Consider the following 25,034-nt stretch of genomic DNA (forward strand, 5'->3'; position numbering starts at 1 on the left):
GTTTGAATATAACATATCAACAAAAGCAATCTTCATCGAATATCAAATTGCCTCGTTGCGGACGTCCCATTAAACTCCAATAAATCAATTAATTTATCGAATACACATAGATAAATGGTTAACTACAATATTATACTTGTAATACCAATTCTTCATAGTTCTTTAGCATTGCCAAAATGCACTGTAATCGGTATACTGACTCTATAAAATACCAAATTTGCTTTCAATTCCACTATTGTAATAATGTAAAAAAGAAGAAGACGGAAGAAAAATATAACTGCTGTGTAGCAATGATTCAGAAGATACGTTCGTTTTCTAATAAGACATAAAAAATTTAAGACGCAATTAAATATCAATTCTCCTTTGATTGTAGACCTTCATGCGTCTATAAATTTGTTTGAATATGCCGATAAGGTCAAAATGACATAAGTCAGAGTCTTAACTTATGGCAGGTCTAGAGTTCTACAACAGGGAAGTGTCATCGGCAATGGCAGTGAAACTGGCTTTACACTCCCTTCCCCCTATCGCAAAATTATCCCCTGGCTTTGGGGCCCTCCAGTGACTTACTTTGAAAGCATTCTTTACATTCTAATATTAGATACAAATATTAGGTAGATCGGAAAAATTTGCCATTGCATAATCATATATCCAATATACCATACATGTCTTGCATACAGAATTATTTACCTTAACTTTACATACTTTCATTCAGCACAAAAAAAAATCCCGGCGGGAGCTCATGTGGTTCGGATTCCACGTTAATCAGTAGGTTCACGTCTCATATAGCCTCGCTGCTGAACGGGACGTAAAACTCAAAATCAATCAATCAGCACCAAAAAAAATCAAGTTATTCAAGAAGTAAAAACATGTAGCCAACTATCATCCTATTTCTTCAATTGAATTTTCTCAATCGATTCTGAAAATTAAATTTCTAATTGCACGTCCCATGGCACTGCCCTTTAGGCTAAAGAAGATGGATGAACTAGAGAAAGTGAATTATGAAAGAATTGGTGGAATGAGAATGGGGATGAAGCAAGAACCCGGAGGAAACTCACGGACACGATTTTCACTACAAATTTTCCACCAGCGGGAATCAAACCAGGAACCCCTGAGCGCTCTATCACTGAGCCAGCGTTCCCTCTCTCAATCGATTCTGTAAAAATCAATTGGTTACATATTCATTACTATACATACTTTTATTAGTCAGAGTGTTCTACGGACCACCCTACTCTTGTCAACCTAGAAACAAATTATATCATTTTTGAATCAGGGACGTGACTTGTGGGGGCAGAAGGGGCAACTGCTCCCCAGGGAAGCACCCCGCCGTTGGAGGGGGGATCATTTCAGGACAAAATTTTTTTACTCCATATACGATACGAACATGAAATTATAAATGGAGCATTAAACAGGTTCACTACATTACATAAACAGCACACAATAGGTAAATAAAACAAAAATGAGTCATGGGTCCATTTCAGTAAAAAATGTCTACTATTAGAGGCCCTATAAATAATATTTATTTGTAGGCTTTGAGACTTGTCAATATTGTCCCCCTTAATTAATTTGCCATGTATGCAACGGGCCTAGGCGTAACTAACGGCCCCGTAGACCTTGGCGTGACCACAGGGACCACACGCTCCGGGGTCCCATAAAGAGTAAGAGAAAGATGGAAAGAGGGGGCCCAAGATTCAGAAAAACAACTTTTTCTAGGGGGCCAAATACGCGTATTAATGCTTTCTCCCCCCCCCCAGAAAAAATGTAAGTTATGGCGCTGTTTTGAATATATAATAATGTCAGTACTCTTACATTTTAAAAATGATAATACCTAAATTTCCTTAGTTTTATAGTAGTATTAATAAAAATGTACAGTAGAACCCCTCATCCATCCTTGGCTGGGAAGCCACTCCGGTTGATCCGACTGTGCTCGAGTCGAACTTAACCAGACTAATCGGTGACTCAAGAGGCCCACTGTCGTTCACTGCCGTGGCGGCATTGTTGTTTACTTGCTGTTACTTATCCACTTTAGTGCTCCGTCATCTCTTGTATCATTTCTTTCGCTGTGCGTGTTTTCTATACTGTATTGTACTGTGCAGCTTTTAGTGCTTACCGTTCGTTGGTTTACGAGTGTTCTTCTGAGTTCGTTACAGTACAGTTTTTTTTTTCAACATGTCAGGAGTGAAACGTAAACACGTTACTCTTTTTTTAAATGAAAAACTAGCAGTGCTACAAAGATTGGACAAAGGGTAACCTAAAAAAAAAAAAAAAAGCCAAGGAACTCGATGTGGGCGTTACGACAATACATCTTCTGTAGTTTCTGATAATCCGACCTTTTTTGCGTTCAGACCATACCCTAGTCCCAAAGGTGACGGATTAGAGGGGTTCTACTGTACATTATTTTTTGTAATAATTAAAGGATATCAAAAAATGTTTAACAATAATACATTTATACCTATAAGCTATTAAAATTCGTATAATCTATACTTGTTTGAAATTCTCAACCATAGTGTGTGATACACGATTGTCCTGATTTTTTCTTTCTTTTTGGACTAATAATCAATCTAAGAGGACCACAAGAGCAGATCTCAAGGATCACAATTTGAGAAACGCTGTTAGACAATATTCGAAATATTATGTCACAAATTCCTAAGGTAAGAGAAAACGCTGGTACTCATCAAAAAATTAACTAAAAGTAATACTATTTATAGATCTATTATAGATTTAAGCATAACCTTGATAAATTATTTCGCGATCCTATAGTACGCCAGGTTATCACCCAGTGAAACCATATCTAACATCTTAGCGCTAAATCAGACATAAATTACACCCACTTACGATCTAATATCTTGGCCAAATCGAGCATAATTGCCTTCTTTCCTTTTTTTTAAAAAAAAGGAAAGGAATACTTAAGAAACTGTTAATTTTTTATTGTCAACTGAATCCTGACTGCGCGGCTCTCCTTCCCATTTTCCAATATACAGAACCGACTCTTTTGCTGGAAGTGTTCAGAGAAAATCGAAATATTCCTGATTTGAGTTACCAGAGATCCTCTTTTACCCGGTCATATAGTTTTTTTCGCGCCCTAGAAATAGCCCGGGAGGGTTTAATTTTTTTTTTAAGTGTTCCTTTTGGAAGGTACTATAGATAATATTACGCAAGAAAATATATAATTTATACAACTAAACTTTTACAATACCGATTAAGGATATATTAAGTTCCTTCCCGTTCCTGGTTACAGCTAGATGTGTTGTGTGCTTCTTGAACATTGCAAACATATTATAATTAAGTAATATATATAGGTATACAGTACTGTATTAATCAGCTCATTGCATTTTATATCATTTCTTACTATTATCCATCAGGTAGATTTAATTTCTTTATTGTTCTTAATGTGTTTTTACTTATATCTTAAGCTCGGAAGAGTAGAAGCAAATAAACCCATAAACTAGAATGTTATACTTGACCAATGCAAGAGTGTATACCTACTTTTGGGCCACCCTGTATATACAGCCCCGCGGATCCAGGATATGATCAAGAGAGGGGCTAAACCATACTTGGCCGCTTTATTCAGTGTAAAGAAAGTAGGATTGAAACCCTGTACACCTGAGCATTACGGGGGGCTACATCCCTATAGCCCTCCTCTTGGATCCGTGCCTATATATATATATATATATACTGTTGCAGTGAGGCGTAACCATCAATGCCAGTCAACGCGGCTAGAGCGTAGGCATAATACTTTGAAGAGTGATAGCGAAAATCTGCAAACGAAATAAAATTATATTCGGAGAGAATTATCTATTGATGTGGATACATCCATGCAGATCTCCCTATGACTATTTAGAATTTTTGCATTCTAGCAAAGGGATATGTAAACGAAATATTAGCACTTTACCTCAAATAAGAACTCCAGCTACATAGTGAATCGGGAAGCTCTTAACAGAAAACAGCACGCTTTTGAATTCGATAAGCGTCATTAATATTCAATCCACTTCACATGAGGCTCCTTTCACCGCCAGTTTCACAATCGCTAACGGATTCTCTCTTGTCCACTGAACCATCATCAGCATGTCGTTCGTTTGGCTCTTGACCTGATTAACAGCCAAGCCAAAGGGATGACAGACTCAACCTCAACACCCAACTGTCCACAATTCGTTGCAACCAGAGGTCAACTGCGCGCGTACGACACAAGGACCCTGACCGCCATTGAGTAAACTTTCCAAGTTTACAATACGACACTTTAATGCAGAATTTGAAATTACCTTTAGATCAAGGCTGTATTATACGTATAGTTACTTATAAATACAACCACGCCTCCGCAATGTAGAAAATATTTCATTTTTAAAAAAATTGAAAATTGTGTGACCAACTATAAAAAAAGCTAACTTAAAATAATGAAGAAGAAAAATAGAAGAACATGCTCATTAACATTTATTAGATGAGGACTCCGAAAATAAATACAATTCTGAGAGCAAACGGAAGGTTAATTCGTAATTGATTTGATTTATTTTAGCGTCTCTTTCAGCAGCAAGAGTAAAATCATTCTTTTAAGAATTAGGCCTATGTTTTATATTAATGTATTATTTATGTTAAAATTGTGTGTACGTACAGAGTACACTATTTTATGTGTCTTGCAATTAAGTTAAATATATTAAAATTTAACTTAAAATGCGTACAATATTTTTATTCTTCCACTTCCATTTTCTGTAATATTTTTTTTTTTTTTTTAATACTGATCTAAGAGGTCAGAAAATATGAATAACAGTGGGTTTTGGTATAAACAGTGTATTTTTAACGGTATGAGTAGGCAGTATAGAACTCCGGCCTATCCGGCATTTTTTGTTATTTGGCCTGCCCTTCCGCTACATTAAGCCAGGTAGCTGAGAGCCTACTGTACATATTTCGAGCCTAGATTCAACTAACGTATCAGTGGATGTAGAACAGGGGCGCCAACAAGGTTAGTCTCGAAGTACGAAAGGAGATCGATGAGGTCTCCTAGAATAAAAATGATAGATTAGGAACTGAAAATTGGCATATATTCTATATCCACTGACACATTAATAGAATCTAGGAATAAGGTGACTACTACGTTTTTTCATCCGACCTTCATCGACATTTCTTTTTGAAGATCTGATCTTTTTTGAAATATCCAGACCAATTTCCGGTGGGCTATAACTCTGAAACGGCGCGTTTGTGCACCTATGTTTTTATTTATTTATTTATTTATTTATTATTATTATTATTATTATTATTATTATTATTATTATTATTATTATTATTATTATTATTATTATTATTATTATTATTATTATTATTATTATTATTATTACATGAGAAAATTCATTTCCCAGAGTTTTTCTTTTCAAACACTCTCTGTACCATTTTTTATCAGTAAAAATGCTGTTGAAACTGAATATACAGGTAGAATAATAATACTTTCCTATCTCAAGTCATGATGTTCTGAAATGAACCTCTACCATTATTTATTTCTTCTAGTAAGTAGGTTTTATCCTTTACAATTATTTTACAACTTAATAACTACTTTACAAGTGTTCCGGATCGAATCTTTTTTATATATATAGCCTATCTTGCCTGTTACTATTTAGAAGAAGTGTTTTAAAATCTGTGGTTTGCAGTACCGATATTAACGCAAATAGTGAACTATTTTGATCAAATTAAGATTTACAATTATTATTATTATTATTATTATTATTATTATTATTATTATTATTATTATTATTATTATTATTATTATTATTATTATTATTATTATTATTATTATTATTTAAGGCTGTCATAGTTGGCTAGTTGCTTGGATATAATATAGTGTCTCTTTTCAGCACTGAGACCTGTGAGACATGTTCCTAACCTACAGTTTGAGGTGGAATCTGAACAACCGTAATGTGTTCCAATGTCAAAGCTCTTGCATCGGGAATCGAACTCGAGACCCCGTGCACCAATCGCAAGCACGCTGGCTATTAGACTGTAGTCGATTAATCTGACGTGTTAATTGATTGATTCAAGTTTAAAGTTTAACGCCTGTTTTCTGCACCAAATTTATATAAGGTTCCTCGAGTTTATATCGACTACAGGTAGGCTTACCGAGAATCGAACCTGGTGCCATTTGCGCAGAAAACATGCACTACACACTTGGCCAAGACTTTCAGTAAAATTTAATAATAATAGAGGAAATGGTGGAGATGAATATTAAGAGAAAAGATATCTTAGTTTATAGCATATGGCGTAACGGTTGTGTGGCAAAGTCTAAAATATGGATAATGGTTTATAATAATTTTACCATTATTTCATGCTTAAAATTCTTTTCTACTGGTCATAAACGTACGACGTAAAGCAGCAACAACAAGAAAGAATAATGATAATAATACGAGGGAGGATCAAATATAAACGGGATTTTTGTTCCTGAACATCAACAGTTGGTAGGACTGGCCGCGCGCTTCTGCTATGTTTAGGCGGGACCGCTGGGAGTGGAGAGAGCGTCCTGTTAGATATTTCCCACTATTTCGTCAGTACCGCTCATGATGTCGGAACAACAGGTGCACCCCTCCATTGCGCAACGCATAATTATAAAATTTCTTGCTCATGAAGGAGTTACAGCGGCAGAAATTTGCCAGAGATTGACTGCACAGTTCGGGGATCAAACATTGTCAAGAACGTGTGTGTGTGTGTCTGGCATAAAAAGTTCAAGGAAGGACGAGAACATGTGGAAAATCAGCAACACGATCGCCGTCCTCTTGACAAGCATTACGGACGAAAACATTTTGTGTGATTAAAGGCATTATTGACGACGATCGACGAGTAACTTTTTACATGAGCGACGCACAATAAATGCTGAATACTTCTGCGAGCTGTTGAACAAGGCGAGAGTTGCATATCGCCGCAAAAGACGAGACCAATCGATTCGACAAATCCTTCTCCTGCACGACAATGCGCGACCCCATACTGCAGCTCGAACTGTCTCGAAGCTACAGGAAATGCACTGGACTACACTTGAACATCCTCCTTATAGCCTGGACTTATCGCCCTGCGATTTCCATTTGTTCGGACCGCTTCAAGAAGCTCTAGGAGGGCAACGATTTGAAGATGACGAGAGTGTGGATGAGTTCGTGCGCAACTGGCTGGTGACACGACCCTGTTCTTTTTACGACGAGGGATCAAAGAGCTGCCGATAAGTTGGGACAAATGCATTTGCAAAGGAGGAAACTATGTGGAAAAATAAATTATAAGTACCTTGTGGTATTCAATAAATGAATTTAAATAAAAAATAAAAATCCCGTTTATATTTGATTCACCCTTGTACGTAGTTTGGTTAACACATTCCGGACGGACTGCGAGCATAGCTCGCAGTGAATGTTTTGTCCCTGTAGACGGGCTGCGAGCTATGCTCGCACTGTACAATTCTTTTTTGTAGCAATGAAACGATGGGCGACGCTCGCACCTCGTTTCGTGTATTTGTTAATCGTGAGTACGTGATTCGGATTCCAAGCGCTAGGTGGCGTGTGTGTTCAGTTTTTGTCACAACTGAGCTGTAATTACACCTTTGTAGGAACACACAGTTTTTGCCTTTACTAGTGAAAATGGCGAAGAAGTTGTTGAACTTTTTCACACACAGGATAATTACCTATGATTTTCGAGTTTCCATGTGGACATAACAAGTATCATTGTTGAAACTCTCACATTGTGTATTTTGTGGCTCTTTTCCAACTATAGCTTACATATTACATGCGTATAGGATATTTTTGTAGTTTTTGTTACATTGTAAAAATTTTTCTCGCATTGCGTAATTGATATATATATATATATATATATATATATATATATATATATATATATATATATATATATATATATATATATATATGCAGTAAAAAGTTAGAAAATGTATACCAAGTGTTGAATGTTACACACCTGTGTAAAGGGGAAGTTTTGTAGTTTATAAAATGGTATAATAAATAGCATTGTGTTGAAAACTGTATTTTCTACGAATTTTTAAAATATGCCAAAAAACCGTCGTCTACAGGGAAAAATCAGGAATTAAAAGCCCCGTCCGGAATGGGTTAAACACGAAATCTATAAACAAACTGCTCTAGGATTGAACTTGATTTTTCGAGTCACCAAGCTAATGAACACAGAGCAGTAATCCTAGCTGAGTAGTAATACACGTACAGGATGAAAGTTAGAGCAAAACTGAAATGGCTCTGACTTCGTATAAGAATATATTTAAGAACAGAAAGTTAGTCCGTCTAGGTTTCATTAGCCTCACGCAAAGAAAAAATAAGTTTTTAATTTTCATTCTGAACACAAATACGTATACACCACAATATGTTAAGTATTCACTCGACAATACACGCAACACGCCTAAAATTTAAATCTATTTTCATTAAGAAGCACCTAATAAAATTCACTATTGTTTTATTATTTATGTCCTTGGCCTCAAAGTTACGCAACGAATAGACAGACACTGCCTACTGCAGCATACACTATTCATATTCACATTTCAAATCACATATTAAAATATGAGAAGCCTCTATGGCAGCTTGTGAGGGAAGTTACATCAGTAAATATTACATTTTTATCGCTACAAGGAAAGAGAAGAAAGCATAACTAATGCCTCTCTCGTTGTTATACATCAATAAGGACATTACGTAAATTTCCTTTCTTTAGCTTGCAGAGACACAATTGTACTTTTCACTGATGTGACCTCCCTCAAGGGTTGCCACTGGCAAGCCAATGTAATACACAAAGGGCTTTTACTGGATTAAGGCCCCGCTTTCAGCAATGTATTATGTATCTATATATTAAAATAATAGAAAAAGTTTATATATTTGTGGCCAATCCTTTCGACAATGAGATGTCGAAAATACAAGTGATAGAAGCGTGTCGTTTTCGTTGGTCGATTGCAAAATTTGTGTAATTTGCCAGTTCTCATTCAATATATATATATATATATCTATATATATATATATATATATATATATATATATATATATATATATATATATATATATATATATATAAACGTCTTTATTTTTCCATTCCACATTTTTGTCGTCGTTTTGGCCCTATTAGTTTAATACTGCCACTAGCTTGAAACCCTTGTGAAAGGCAACCAGTGGAGGAGCTACGTATAGCGGGTTGATGGACATTTCAGGCGGTTTGCTTTAATCTGAATGACAAAACCTACTGCAAGCTGACAACTTCGAAGGCTTGTGGACCCACAATGAGGCGTATTCGGATATGGAATTGAAATGAAATATTTAAGTTTTACGTCCCACGTTACGCCGGCTAGGAGACGGTGATGATAAGAAATGAATGAAATGATGGAATGAAGAAAGTGGAGTGGGAGGAAACGGGAGAACTCCGAGAAAACCCACGCACACGGTGTTTGTTCACCACGATGCTCACTTGGTGAGAGTTGGGATCGAACCAAGGGCCCCAAGCACCAGAGGTGAACCCTCTACCACCGCGGCCCCTCGGATATGGAATTATAAGGCGAAAAAATATTCGCATTTGGTATTATTGATCACTTACCCAAGTTTACGACAAACTCCCCCAACATTCTATATATTTATTTGGTCTAGGAATTAATTCGTGCAGGTGGACAAGAGATGGCGCAACGAACGGAGCGTCCCACAGTTCCGTGTATCCACACATGTGTTGCAAACCCCTGTCATCGCGTATCGTTCGTAGTATAGGGCAGTGGATTAAAGCGTCAACAACACCAGTTTGTAGTTAAGTGAACATGGCGCAATTTGTGCCTGATAAAGTGTTTTTGCGGGGTGTCCTGCTGCATTACTTTAACATGCAGAAAAGTGCGACTGAAAGTCATCGTATTTTGGTGGAAGTGTATGGTGACCATGCTCTAGCTGAGCGAACGTGTCAGAAGTGGTTTGCACGGTTTAGAAGTGGTGATTTCGGCTTGGCAGACCTAGAGCGAGCTGGACAGCCAAAAAAATTTCAAGACAAAGAATTGACAGCATTGCTCGAGCAGGATTCGTGTCAAACGCAGGAACAACTTGCAGCAGCATTAGGCGTTGATCAAACAACAGTCTCCAAACGCTTGAAAGCCATGGGAATGATTCAAAAGATGTCACATTGGGTTCCACATGAATTGAAAGACAGAGACGTTGAAAGACGAAAAACCATTTACGAATTGCTGCTTCAACGACAGAGCAGAAAGGGGTTTCTGCATCGAATTATTACGGGTGATGAGAAGTGGATCCATTACGAGAACCCTAAACGAAAAAAGGCCTGGGTGAAACCAGGTGAACCAGGTCCATCACAACCAAAACGAGATATTCACTGTGCAAAGGTTATGCTGTGCATATGGTGGGATATGAAAGGTGTGGTGTACTATGAGCTGCTGCAACCGGGTGAAACTATGAATGGAGAACGTTATCGACGACAATTAATACGTTTGTAGCAAGCTCTGGCCAGAACACGACCAGAATGGGAGAACAGACATGATAAACTTATTGTTCAACATGATAACGCTCGCCCACATGTCGCAAAACCGGTCAAAACCTATTTAGAAAATGTCGGATGGGAAGTTTTACCCCACCCGCCGTATTCACCAGACGTTGCTCCTTCGGACTACTACTTGTTCGATTGCATGAACAACGATTTGATTGGACAGCGGTTTACTTCTTCAGAAGATATCGAAACATGGGTCTCTGACTGGATCGCTTCCAAGGATGAGGACTTCTTTCGCCACGGAATCCGTACATTGCCTGACAGATGGGCGAAAGTGGTGGCTAGCGATGGACAATATTTTTCTTAAGGTATTTATGTATTTTGTGTTTGTACTACAGCTTCAATGTGTGCGTACCAACCGCACGAATTAATTCCTAGACCAAATAAATACTACATTTATATGTTTGTCTATAGCAATTCATTTCCTTTGAGAGTCTTTTTGTCCTTTACTTGTGTTCGTAAAGGGACCTGCACAGATATAGTAAAAAGTGGGAAGGAGATTTACGCTCATATTAGAACTGTGTGCTGTGTAAATAGCGCCGGGTTCAGCCAGTACTAATATATAAAAGAACATGTCTGTCATTATATTGTTGCATAGAAAGGAGTCACCAAGACCCTAAATAATTTTGGGACCCTCGTTTGATTTTAGAAAACCGCTTTTAGCTATGTATTACCGTTTCTACTCCATAGCGATCAACTTTAAAACCGGAAGTGGTTGATTTCTGCCATTTCCGTTTGAATATAGAATTAAGAGAGAATATGGTATACCTACAGTTTTTGCTTTACAATGTAGGTCAATATTTAAATCGGAACTTGCGGATCTCGTTCTAGTTTCTGGTTTTAGTAGTGAGTTAAGGATGGAGATTAAAGGTATTCGTTGGACGTTTAATCGATTGCAGGAAACCACACTGTACTATCTAGTACTGTTTTTACTCTATGGTGACCAATATTAAAACCAGAAATGGCTGATTTCTACCACTTCTTGCTTGAATATCACCTTCCATCAACGAACTCAATTCCTGTCTTTTAACCCTCTATAGCAGCGTTTCCCAACCGGTGTGCCGCGGCACACTGGTGTGCCGTGAATGGGCCACTGGTGTGCCGCGAGGAATCGAAGCAAAGTTATTAATTTTATAGCAATCCTATTGCCAAACGTAGGGGAAAATGTATATTTGTATTTCACATGATATGAACCTATACTGTGAATCTACAATTTTAAGTTTCATACAGGGTTACTGTTCTGTACATTTCTAATGTTGAAAAATGTATTCGTTATCATTGTTATGGCCATTATTGCTTCTTTATTGTTGCAGATTGTTTCGTAACTTGATAATTTAAAATATAATTCAACCCTTTCGACAAACCTACATTTGCATTCTAAAAGTATAAGAGATTTGTTTGTTCGCTCGTTATTTAGTAATCTTCCTTCTTAGTAAAAGGTTGGATATACTGTAGTTTTTAAAAAGAAAGCGTATTTTTTAAAAACCTGAGTCCAATATTTCACTGGAATTGTTTTCTATTTATAAAATAGAATGAAAATAAGCATAATGATTTAACACGGGAAAAACCTCTCTGAGGAGATCAATAATCACAGAAAAAATGCGACTGTGTTTTATATTTACAAATAATAATATCTATAAATGTAACGCGAGAATCCAAGTAACACCCGTAGTGTGCCGCAAGTTGAAAAGGGTTGGGAAACGCTGCTCTATAGCTTGGCCACAACTGATGATTATGATTCATTTTTTTTTCTTCTCCTGAACGAACGGATACACGGAGAGACACGTTAACTATATTAAGGTAATACAAACTCCTTAAGAAATAATAATTGAGAAAGAGAGGAACGGCTTACTAAAAGAAATATATAATGGTACCAGCTTCCATTCAGAACTTCATCTGCATTACATATACATACACTATTACTCTATCTCTAATTACTATAAAAAGTTTATTAAGAATTTTCGATCCTTTTTACAGCCCAGCCTGAACTTGAATAGTAGGTTCATATATCGTATAAAATCTACACAACTCTTCCAACCCTGACTAAACTTGGTATACTAATGCCACATTGACTTGATCCCTAGTCTTCCGTTGCAAGCGCTGCTATCGGCTGAAGGAATTCCACTTGCTTTCTCTCGCTTAGCAACAGCTGAACCCTTATTGGCTCAACGCGTGGGTGTGTGAGGGTCAGCTTTAGTTCGCATTTTTGCCACGGCTCAAGACATTTTGGCAGCACAATAAGAAGATAGAACTTGGTGGTTTTGGATTGTAGTAGAGCGTCTCTTTCAGACCAAGGATATACGAGGCGTGGACGCACAGATCCACACGAGGTCTGATCGGAAATCTAACTCAGGTCTACCGCACCAAGAATAGCCCTAAAGTTCATAGTATGTATGTGAAATATTTTCCTGTGCAGACTTTTGGTTTCTGAGGTATGGGCCATCAAAGTTGAGGTTTGCACTTTGTTAGTAAAATCTGAACAAAGACTAAAAAGCAATTAACTGTATTACGTACAAATGTGCTATTTATTAATTTGAGGCACAGCGTTAACCTGTTAAACGTTAAGTAAACGAAGTGTGTACTTCAAGATTTAATAAAGTCAATTAGGAGTGATTTTTTCCATAATTAGAAAACACATTACTAATTTTTTTTTTTAAATCCAAACCAAATGCAAATAACAATATAATAGTACCAATAATCTGCATTGGAGGTACAGTACATTTTACACACCACTTCAGAGATAGCGAATCAACTGAGGTTCTCGTGTACCACATTTGCAAGGGTATGTCGAGATTATGCAAATTCAGGGAAGACATCCGAGACCGATCACAGTGCAAAAGTCATTGCGCCCTCAATGAACGAGTACTGTATCGGCTGAGTCGTATCTTACGAACCACTAGGGGCCAGACCCTATCGCAAATCAAATTCCGGCTGAGTGAGGATTCCATCTGAATTGTTAGTACATGAACAGTTCGAGGTTCCTTGCATCATTTTGGCTTCAGGAGCCGCATACCTACCCGACTGTCCCTGCTCACAGAGTGTCATCAGATTGAACGCCTTGCATGGGCTCGAAGGCCCAGAGATTGGACCATGGAACAGTAGAAAACAGGTACCCTTGAGTGGTACGTCCCGATCCCGATTGCATTGTGCTAAAGGGAGAGTTCGAATCTGGCAACAACAGCATGAAGCCATGAATCCAGCAGTCAGGTTGGTACAGTACAAGATGGTGGGGTCTATTATGGCCTGGAATGTTGGGCATCACTGGAACCATTAATACGTGAAAAAGGATCCCTGAATGCCATGTACACCCATCCATGACCATGGTTCATGCAAACGAGACGGGAATTTTACAGCATGACAACTGTTCACCCCACATTTCGAGGAATATTCTACCGACCTTCGATTTAGGCAGAGCCACCCCACCCCCCGCAGTCCAAATTTGCATCCAGTACATTTGTAGGATGTCGTGGAAAGGATTATACAAAGCAGACAGCCCCCAACAGTGAACATGGACTAGCTGTGGAGGACACATGGCTTGTAATACCTACAGACGATGTTCACCAGAAGCTGATGGAGTCATTACTTCGCCGTTCATCGTAGTTAAGGCCAGAGTGGGGCTGATGCAACTGCGATGCGTAGGTATGCCTAATTCGGTGGCAAGTTAGTGTATATTTTAAAAACGAATTTGGCATAATGTTATATCACATTTCCGTGAACCTCTCGTGGCACGGAAGGATACCCACAAGTTCTACATTTTTTTAAATCACGTCATAAATTTTGTATATAAATTTATGAAACGAGACGAGACAAGAAACCCTTATTTCTCCTCTCGTCTCATGGGCGACATCATTCGCAGTGAACCGTATGAAACCCATTAATTAAATTAAGATTAAAATGTACTGGAGCAATTTCATATACACATATGACTTACAATCTGAAAAAAAAAAAGTGTGAGGTAATACAGTCCTAGCACTCCTACAGGTGGGAATGGAAAGGAATTGGCGTTTAAAAACCATTAGAGTCCACGTTAACCGAATTTGATAAAACCGGTGGTGCTTCGGTTAAACGAAAATTCGGTTAAACCATAATAAAGCTCTTTTGATATACATTACTATTTATTCCAGTAGCGGTTCGTGGTCTGTAGAAGCACTGGTTGCAATGTTGCAATATCAAAGGTATGTAGTTACGCGCAAGTTTTCCCCTCTCCCAGCATTCTTGAGTCTTATCCAAAAAGTATTCAGGAATATTCTCCATTTGTATATTTATTAATTAAAGTGTATTCTCTAATATTGATTTAATATATAAGTTATTTCCTTTTTTTTTTAAACAACCACTATCAATGTACATTTATACACTATGTATATACAAACCGTCTACGTTCATGTTATTGAACAAGAGATAAATCGAATATATAGTATGTGCTGTAAGCCATGAATCCAAACAGAAGAAAAAAAAAAAACAAGAAAATTACATATATTCATGCACGTAGTTAAATAAAATTATTTAATTAAGTAAACTATGCATTATTTTAAAATGGAAGGTCTTTCTTCGTTCTTTCCGAGCTTCAAATTTTTTTATGGCATCACTGAAATCTGAAATGCTGCTCACGAAGTTTTCGTGAATAGAAAGCATCGCTACTGCAAATATTTTCCGCTTTATTTTCTTTAGGGTACAGAAACACCTCTCTCCTCCGACAATATGCATTTTGCTAGCATTTCTTTGTATGAATATAAGGGACAAAAAGTTCATTTTCAGTAACTACGTATTTTTGTCTGCTGTTCTATTATAAAGAAGCATGAAATATATTTTTTCCTTCGAAAATGAAAAAAATAGTTTAATATTTCAGCAATTTAGGCTAAAGAAGACAGATTAGTATTGAAAGTGAATGTTTTTATATTAATTTTTTATGCTCTCCGCCGGAAATCGAACACGGGATCATGCGCACGAACGACACAGAGCTAAGACATTTTCTTCTTCGAGACTCGATACCCCCCCCCCAGAATAGGATATTTTTTATTTTAAATACAAAATCTATCCCAAGAATTTTTACCTTCTTATTATAAATGTAAAATAAAATCTATTGACTTCGAATGACCGCCCTCCCCCAAACATTCAGCCTGTATCCACCCCTGCTACCACCAGACGCGTATTTGTTCTTTGCGAGTTTCTGTTTGGTGAATAATTTCTTTCTTCCAAGCGTCTATATCTCATTCATCTATCAATTGAGTCAAGCGCTGCCAAGCGGAGAAATTCGTTAACTACTATAGAAGCTGACTATATACCAGTTGCGGACGAAGTAGCAACTGGAAGAGCGCAATACGGGAGGATAGCAGCAATGCAAGAATAAATCCACTCCCTCATGTTAAGAGATAGGAGCTCGCTGCCATATGCCCAATGTTACTGCTTCCAGTGGCAACGCTCCCTCCAACTGGATTTGTAAATCACTCTCTTTCTTTCAGTTTTTTAATTTAATTTTTAAGAAATGCATCAATACTGTTTTGCGCTCAAGAGCATAGGTTTATTTTTTACTGATACACTACTTTAATACTTAAAAATATCTTTAGTATTAAAAAAAATATCCGGGTGCATAACCAAGCAGCATATAGTACCAGCCGCCGCTGATATATTCGATACATTTTCAACGTAAAAATTTGGGAACATACAATGTCTTCAAAACTGGACATTAGAACAGAATATTGCAAAAGAAGAACCATACGACTAAAACAATTACGTTTAATTCAGCCTGTGAACAAAAATTATATATTTTCTTGTGCTTAAGATTAGATGAAAGCTTCTTAGCATTTAAAAAAAAATTTTTTTTTAAAGAAGCACGAGTCAATTTTTTCTTTTCGATTCTGTTAACCTGGAAATTCGGATAATAGGGCAGCATTTTAAACGAAATCAGTTTATCAGAATCTGCTTTTGTCTAGTCAGCTCCTCAAATATCACCTTTTCAACGGTAGGCCTACGTGTGAGAACAAGTTAGAATCACATTGCACGCTACGAAACACCTATCCTCATTTTGCCCGGACGTTCAGCTAGTTATAAAATAAAACTCCCTAGCGCTACACTCAACGAATTTCCACAGTTGGTACACGTTCAACTAAGTGAGGCGTGGTCAACGTATCGCATCCTAGTACACTTTACCCTACCTTTTTGTAACGAAATTCGATGCCCCTTAATTCAAGTAGTCCCCCAAAATTTTCTACGTATGTAGGTCGACTCTGAGAATTCTATACTTCCACCAGGAATTTACCTTAGAACCACAAAAACACCCCAAAGACATTTCAAATTAGATCTAATTAGACTAGATTGTAATTAATATAATACGTTACTTTTTGAAGGTTAGCAAATGGTACTGAACTTCCAGTAAATTCATATATCACTTTACAAGTCCACGACCTGAACTACTGACCTACTTGCACTATCCATCGTATAAAGTTATTCAATTGAATCATTGACATGCCATACAGTCCTTGGCAAGTTTCACTTGCTACACCTTTTATTTTATCAAACAGTTCAACTTAGCTTGGTTTCCTTCTATGGAATTACACGAGCATGTAGTAATGCTAGCTACGTGACTCTCATGGTGGTCACCAATAACTCTTCTGGAAACAAACAGAATCTCTTATAATATTAATTTCATATCTGAAAGAATGAAAAGCAAACAAGCACACATGAATTAAATATAATTTAACGTCTCACGGTTATGCTCTTTACGTTAAAAGAAACGGATGATTAATGAAAGTGGATGACTGTGATAGAACCGGTGGAATGAGAATATGGGAGAACGCGACAACCCAGAGAAAACCTACTGACACGATGCTGTCCTCTACAAACTCACACAGCGTGGAATCGAACCAGGGACCTGTGTACCCCCTCATAGGAGTGTATGTGCATAATCTACTTACGAGAGAAATGGCGAAATTAGTTCCTCTCTAGTCAGTGCCCGAAAACTTGTATCCATAGGGGAGTTTATAAAACATGTTTGAAATTATTTGTAATAGACAGGTCATTCCATTCACACTCATTTGAAAATAAGTGCTGACAACTGGTTTTGATATCATGCACTGCACATCACCAATTTTCTCAGCATAAAATTTACTATTAAAGAGCGAATTATAATACAATGACCACCTTCTAGTGTTCCGTCATTCATGTCTGTTTGTGATACGAAATTCAGATTGGCGGAAGTATTGTAGGCTGAGTAGCTGTTAATAATGCAAATTATTCTGTTCTTATGTGATTATAAATAGAAGTTTCTTGCACTTTCCATTGTTAGTATCTTTGACTTTGGTGCGTCATCGTTATCATGGTATCGAGAATTGGTCAGTTATTCATATTTGTGATACGAAATTCGGATTGGCAGAAATGTTGTAGGCAAACTCTTAGTAGCTGTTGAGAATACAAATTATCCTATTAGTATGTGAATCAGGCACGTAGCCAGAATTTCGTCAAGGGAGAACCCGTGACAATAAATACTGTGGTCATCACACCAGGATCTCGATCATTCTAAATTATTTTACTGGTAACATATGTTGGTTCGTTTAGCCAGGATTTCGTAGTGGGGGGAGGGGAGGATCATGACATGAAATACTGTGGTTATTACATCAGGAGCTAGATCAATCTAAACTATTTTACTGGCAACATGTATTTGTTTGTTAGAACAACAAAATGAGGATATGTTAGTATAAGCATTTTAATAACAAACTATGAAAAAAATCTCGAGTAAAAGAATAAAAAAAGTATTGAAAAAGATTTTACAATATTTAAGTTCTTCCTCTGTTCATTCAAATATAACAATTTTCCTTTCATTATGACCTCAACTATTATAAAAAGTACATATCCACTAATTATAAAAAAGTACATATCCAATAATGTCTTGTAAAATATTTTACAATATCTGCGTTCCTTTCTCTGTTGAATCAAATGTTAACAGAACTTCCTTTCCACATACTTCCTTATTTATTATATACATGTTTGTCAGGCCAACGTTTTTTTGCACCTTCCTCCAGTGACTTTGAGAAAAATAATAATAATAATAATAATAATAATAATAATAATAATAATAATAATAATAATAATAATAATAATAATAATAATAATAATAATAATAATAATAAAACTTGTAATTTAGCTCTTGGGAAGACATGTTTAATACCTTCCGTAGCTCTTGTCTTTAATATAATATACAGGGGTTGGACAAAAAATTTAAAACGTTTGCAAAAGTGTGAAAATCATATTTAGTATGGTGTGGGGCCTCCTTTTGCGTCCAAAACAGCTTGGATCCGACGTGGAATGGAAGTATACAGCTCCTGAATCGTGGTGTGTGGAATTTTGTACCATTGTTCCTCCAAAACATGCTCCAGTTCCTTAAGGGATGCTGGTGGAGGGTAATGAGACCAAACACGCCTTTCTAACTCAGATCACAATGGCTCAATGATGTTCAAATCTGGTGATTGTGGGACCCAGGGGAGGTGTGATAGCTCCTGGTCATGTTCCTCAAACCATGATTTCAGCGTTGTTGCAGCATGACAGGGTGCCAAATCATCTTGGTAGATGCCATCACCATTAGGGAACAATATTTGGACCATGGGTAGAACCTGGTCCCCCAAAATGGTCTCATACGCCTTAGCATTCATCATTCCATGGAGGACTATTATGGGACCTGCAGAAAATCACGATATAACTGCCCATACTGTAACAGAACCACCCCATGCTTTACAGTTGGGAGCAAACAGTCTGTATCATAGGCCTGCGACGGTATTCTCCATACGTAAACACGAACGGTTGTTGGAAACAATGTGAAGATCGATTCATCGGACCACATTACGTGTTTCCACTGGTCATGAGTCCACGCCTTGTGGTCCTTGCACTACTGGATACACCTCTTCGCATTTACTGCCGTGACCAGGGGTTTGGCGATAGTGGCCCTGCCATGAATTTTCATTTTATGAAGTTCCCGTTGCACTGTTTTCGATGAAACCGGGTTCTGTAGGCCAGAATTGAGTTCAGACGTAATTTTCATTGCAGTGGTCTTCTTTTTAGCTGCTACAATCCGTTTTAATGCCCTCCGGTCCCTATATGACAGGATTGTCTCTCAACCACTGTTGTGCTTTACAGACGTCGTTTGCCCATGAATTGTGTATGCCCTCGTGACATTGGACACAGTGACTTTCGATACCCCACAATGTTCGCCACTGTTGCCACTGAAGCTCCAACCAGACGGGCACCAACGATCAGGTCTCTTTGGAAGTCTGTCAGGTCGCCCATTTTACCGCACCACTTTCACACCACGACAATCACGGGTGAACTGGTTACTGCTGACGGAAGAGGAAGGTCCACATGACACATTGAAAACAAAACAAAAAAAAAAAAAAAATCGGCAACCGCAACACATGTTGTACAGTGGAGGGCCAAACTTACGTGTCCTGTATGAAGTATTTTTAGATTTTTTTTTGTCTACCCCTGTATATATTTACTCATCTTCAAGCACAAAGTAAAAGGGTTTAAATTTACGATTCTTATGAAATGTTTTAGGCATGATTCTAATCCACTTACGTCTAGAAATAATTATAGCGTACAGAAAGTAGAAATCGAAAGCTGTAATTGTAATTTAATGAGCTGCCATTTCATAAATATATATTTCATTAACAACCTTATCGCGTTGCATACTTCCTTTTTCATAGGTTTAGTGATACAAAAGTCACCCCTGGGGAAGCAGTCTTAGTTCAATCTCCAGCGACAAGAGTTTGTGGTGGATATCACTGTGTCCGTGTGTTTTAACTTAAAAATGACGTTAGCAAGTGTTCGGAGTACCTGGTAGGCCTATCCAGCTGTGCTGCCACCTAGTTTAGGTTTCACGAGAAACTGGTTGATCGACGCGTGAGTTATCACCTGCGTGTCGCTGGGACGAAACTGCTCATTAGCCTGTTCACTACGCTACTGGGACAAAATACTACTACACCGGGCCGAAATGCTACGGATTTTGCCTTGGGGCGAAACACTACAAAACCCATTAGGTATCCTTAGACAGAGACGAAAAAATACCCTCTATTAATTTTAACAAAATGGGTTCCAACTTCCCTAAACCTAAGCTAACCCGACTCTACTCTACCCTACTGTATTACCCTTTTAAAGCGGTCCTAAAAATTGATGATTTTTAAATTTTCGTACTCGTTATTTTTCTACCAGGCCGATGACCAACTTCGGAATAAATGCCAAATTATCACTTCACCTTGCTTCTAAAACAAACCATTAATGTCATTTTATATTCTTTTAGATACTCCACACAAAATTTGTACTGTCTTCTTTTTTAGGTGACAAATAGGGTCTATCAAACTTTAGAAGAGCTCACAGACTCATTAAACTTACTTTAATGACTTTTTTTTTTTTTTAACTTACCCGAAGCTTTCTTTAGAACAATTTTTCTACATCACCTATGCTATCTTATCAAGCAGATTATGTCACTGATATCTCTTTTCTTTCAAATAGTCAAACGGAAACATGATAAAGTTAATCTACAAACTATATGCTAATAATGTTACCTGATAAACCAACAATGCACGCAAACTGCAATTACTGAATGTCACACAAGTTTGTTAAACACTTTTCAATATCTACTTCTTTGAAACTACAATTACAATCTATTACATGAAAGTCTGCATATAATCTGCATCTTTTCACCAATGTATACTAATACTTATACAAGGTGATCCACTATTATGTCGCTATTTTTAGTACGCTATGAATCTGCCATAGTTACATGGTTAATGAAGTTACATGGTTGCGTTCAGTTGTATAATGTATTTTTACCCTTCACATTTCATATTTTTACCTGGGAAGATTAATTAGGAACCCATGGTTGCAGGCGGAGTCCACTGATAGACCGTTGAAGCAGTCTTCTCCGTAATAACTGCTTTCAATTTTTAAATCACGTTGTTTTCTAGCATATACTGTCTCTTCCACGTACCCCCACATTGGAATCCAATAGGTTAAGACTGGGCTTCGCGGTAGCCGTTTATTATTTCCGCGACGTCTGATAACGCCCCCCCCCCCCGAAAAAGAAAGCATTGCTAAATCATTCTCGTGAAATCAACCCAAAGTACGGAGATGCGTCATTATACATAAATTACACATTGTTAACATCGTTTCAGGTTGCAACAATGAGATAAATGAAAGTTTCTAGCATGTGCACATACCTAGCAGCTTTCGTTGTTTCATGAGGAATGTACGGACCAAGAAGAATCACGAATACCGCACGACACAGTTAACGAAGGACACAATTGCAATTTTTCAATTGCAGCACCAGAATTGTCTACACTAAGGGGTCCAGTGATGGCAGTTGTGGTGTTTTACGAACCCACTAACATGGAATACAGACGAATTCGTCTCACCAGAAAACAGTGTCATTTAAACACTCTGGAAGCAGTGCTTAGGGAGGAGTGTGCGTCCGTGCCAAGTGATATGTTGCAACGGTCTATTGCGAACGTTGGACTCTGCCTGCAATGCTGTGGTACTAATGTTGGTGTCCATATTGAAATAGCAAGGACCACAGCACATTACACAATTTGATAGTAACTAAGTAACTCCATTAATGACAGGTCTATAGGGTACCGAAAATAGGAACATAATAGTGGATCACCTTGTGTACTGTATGACAAAAAGCTTTATTTTCTTTTCTCCTAGGTTTGCTGTATCATATAAAATGACGATATTTGGTAATTATCTGTATAAATATGACAGCTTTCCTTTTTTAAAAAAAAAAAAAAAAAAAAGAAAACGGAGCTTTTAAGTTTATTGCGGTTAGTATCCTTCAAAATATACGTCATTACGTAACGTGAGTTACCATGGACATACCCAGCAGTACATGCACCAATTTTGTGGTATGAAAAAATGCCTTGTGCCTTCACTCAGGTCCACCATCACACTTGACACGTTTTCTGTTTACTTGCCATGTGCCACTGGACAAACCGCCATCTCGCGATACTACACCACTATACGCAGAAGAGAGGAGTACCGCTGGGCGCACGCATGCGTTATTCCCTGAAATTTTAACCGATCGTACGTCACACGTTGCACTACAAATCCTGTGCGTTTAGACTAGTGGTGGGCACAAAACCCGGTTTTTCGGTTTTTAGAAAAACCGAAACCGGTTTTTGAAAATTTACAGAAAACCGGTTTCGGGTTTTCACCGGAACCGGTTATCGATTTCTCCAAAACCGGTTCGGTTTTTCAGCTGATCCGGTTTCGGTTTTCTTCAAAACTGATTCCGGTTTTTTCCAAAATTTGTTCTATTTCTGACCAGAATGGTGTTGCGTTGTTCTCCGGAAACCGAATCCATTTCTACAGAAGTAGTTTTATGTTTTCGAAAAGTTTTCACCGAAACCAGTTTCGGTGAAAACCAAACCGGTTTTGGAGAAAACCGAAACCGGTTTCGGTGAAAAACCGAACCGGTTTTGGAGAAAACCGAAATGTTGGTTTTTCGGGTTTCGGTTTTTATAAAAACGGTTTTGCCCATCCCTAGTTTAGACACATTTTCACCGTTCTTTTTTGGGCTTGAATTTCCATAAACAGCACTGTAACCCAACTTCCTTAAAGTCTACTCATATACATAAAAAGTTACATAAAAATTTTGAAAAAAAAAATTGCAAGCTGGTCAGCATTAAATAAGAAGAGTACTAGTGTCTCTAACATGCCAAAATATCCATAAAAGAAAGAACAATATTAAAACTGGTAGCAACTATTGGCTATGCTACAATATTCCCATAGCTCTATCACAAAACAGAAGGAATATACATACACATTAAACCTTGAAGATATGGTGATACATTAACGTAATGCATTTCCGTCTTTAATTTCAAGGGTTATCATCATATTAACAGCTCGCATTTTCATGCCAATTCGACACGCTTGGTTTTGCGGTAAGAAGTGATAACGTAAAACATGTTGTATAGCGATTTCTTCTTTACTTTGGACACGTGACTGCAAACAATTCTTGTGCGAAATTATCAGTCTACACTTTGGTTTATTAAGCTAACTGCACGAAATGAACAACTAAATGTGTATCTACTATTAAGGTATTGAATTTTTACAATACTAAAAAAATTTAAAGTAGGAAATATATCTGCAGGCCTTTATTCCTTTATTTGTATTAGTTAATATGATATTTTAAGAGCTATATATTTATTTAGGGGGGTACGATGGCTCAGGGTTACAAAGTCTGTCTTTTTTTAACAAAAGGAAAAAAGAAAAAAAGAAAAGTGTGCTACAGCGCTCATCTCTAGTACGAGGAGTCCCTGGTTTGTTTCCAGGTCATGAGAACGTGTGATGGACAACTTTGTATCTGTGGGTTTTCTCGGGTTTTTCCCGTTTCCTCCTACATTCTCATCCCCTCAATTACTTTCAAAATCGTTCCTTGTCATTCACTAGCCAAGTAGTTAAAGACACACCATACTATATTTGAAAGATATACGTACAGCTCACAGATGACGAGAAGAACCCTAAAACAGTGGTAGCGGGGAAAGGTCAACGACACGGTCAAGTTCATTTTGGGTTTTTGGGGTGTGGTCTATACTTAGATCTCGTCTGCTACTCCGGGTAAAGTTATATGTGTGCTATTCCGTGGTGTCATTTGAAACCTCCGTGCGAAAAGTGGGCGAGCCCATACCTACGTCACACTACTTCTGCTAGGGTTTTTCTCGTCATCTGTGAGCTGTACATCAAATTTCTCTAATGCTGATTTTAATTTTTCAAACAGGGCTACACAAACATAACACAACAAAAAATATGTAATAAGCATGCATTATGCTAAACACAATATAAACAAATGGCTCATAGAATCAACCATATTTTAAAACTTCACATCGTGTAAGATTTTTCTTCTTTTACTACTTCTTATTATTATCATCTCTCAGTTCGGAAGTATTCCCCTTTGAGCCGTCGAGGTCAAGGGCCCTCGGCGACTGCTGACCTGGCGACCCAACCAGTCCGACCCTGACCATCATACAGATCCTCTGTAATTCTAGATGTCATTAGTAAGACAGAATTGCATTGGAATCCGCTAAAGCTGACATTCGATTCTGAAAACGTCAGCTGTCAATTGCACTTCAATTTTTTTTCCAAATGTTACTTTCACTGTTATCACATCATTTGTTAAAAGGTTCAGGGAATAGGATATAATTCAACTATTTTGTGTATCGAGATCAGAACGTCAGGAAGCGGATCAAAAAGCTATAGCACTACTTTTTCCAGAAAACAGAGTATCCAATATTTTCATTCATTCATCAAGGGGAGTTCAACCTCTCATATCATTTCAGGGAAAGAGTGATTTTCGTATGTGTATCTTAATATAGTGAAAATACTTATTTTTCTATAACTTGGTCAAGGGGGTTAGTCCCGGAAAAGCTTTCGCTCCCCCCTTGTGAATGTCACTGATTGTAGACCTAACTATTATCTATCAGATATAAAAGACACCAACTTGTATATGCGATTAAAATTTTTGGATAAAGGATTATATCTATGTCTCTAAATCAATCTGAACCGAACTT

The 25,034-nt window shown here is 37.5% G+C and overlaps 1 protein-coding gene across 8 annotated transcripts in view; it reads right to left on the bottom strand.

Annotated features, from left to right (window-relative positions):
• LOC145684015 (sphingomyelin phosphodiesterase) overlaps positions 1-25,034 on the bottom strand; it is a 273,240-nt gene that overhangs the window by 129,096 nt on the left and 119,110 nt on the right. The window lies entirely within an intron of this gene.

This window comes from Thermobia domestica, chromosome 4, assembly GCF_964235325.1.
Source record: "Thermobia domestica chromosome 4, izTheDome1.hap1.1, whole genome shotgun sequence".
Lineage (NCBI taxonomy): Eukaryota > Metazoa > Arthropoda > Insecta > Zygentoma > Lepismatidae > Thermobia > Thermobia domestica.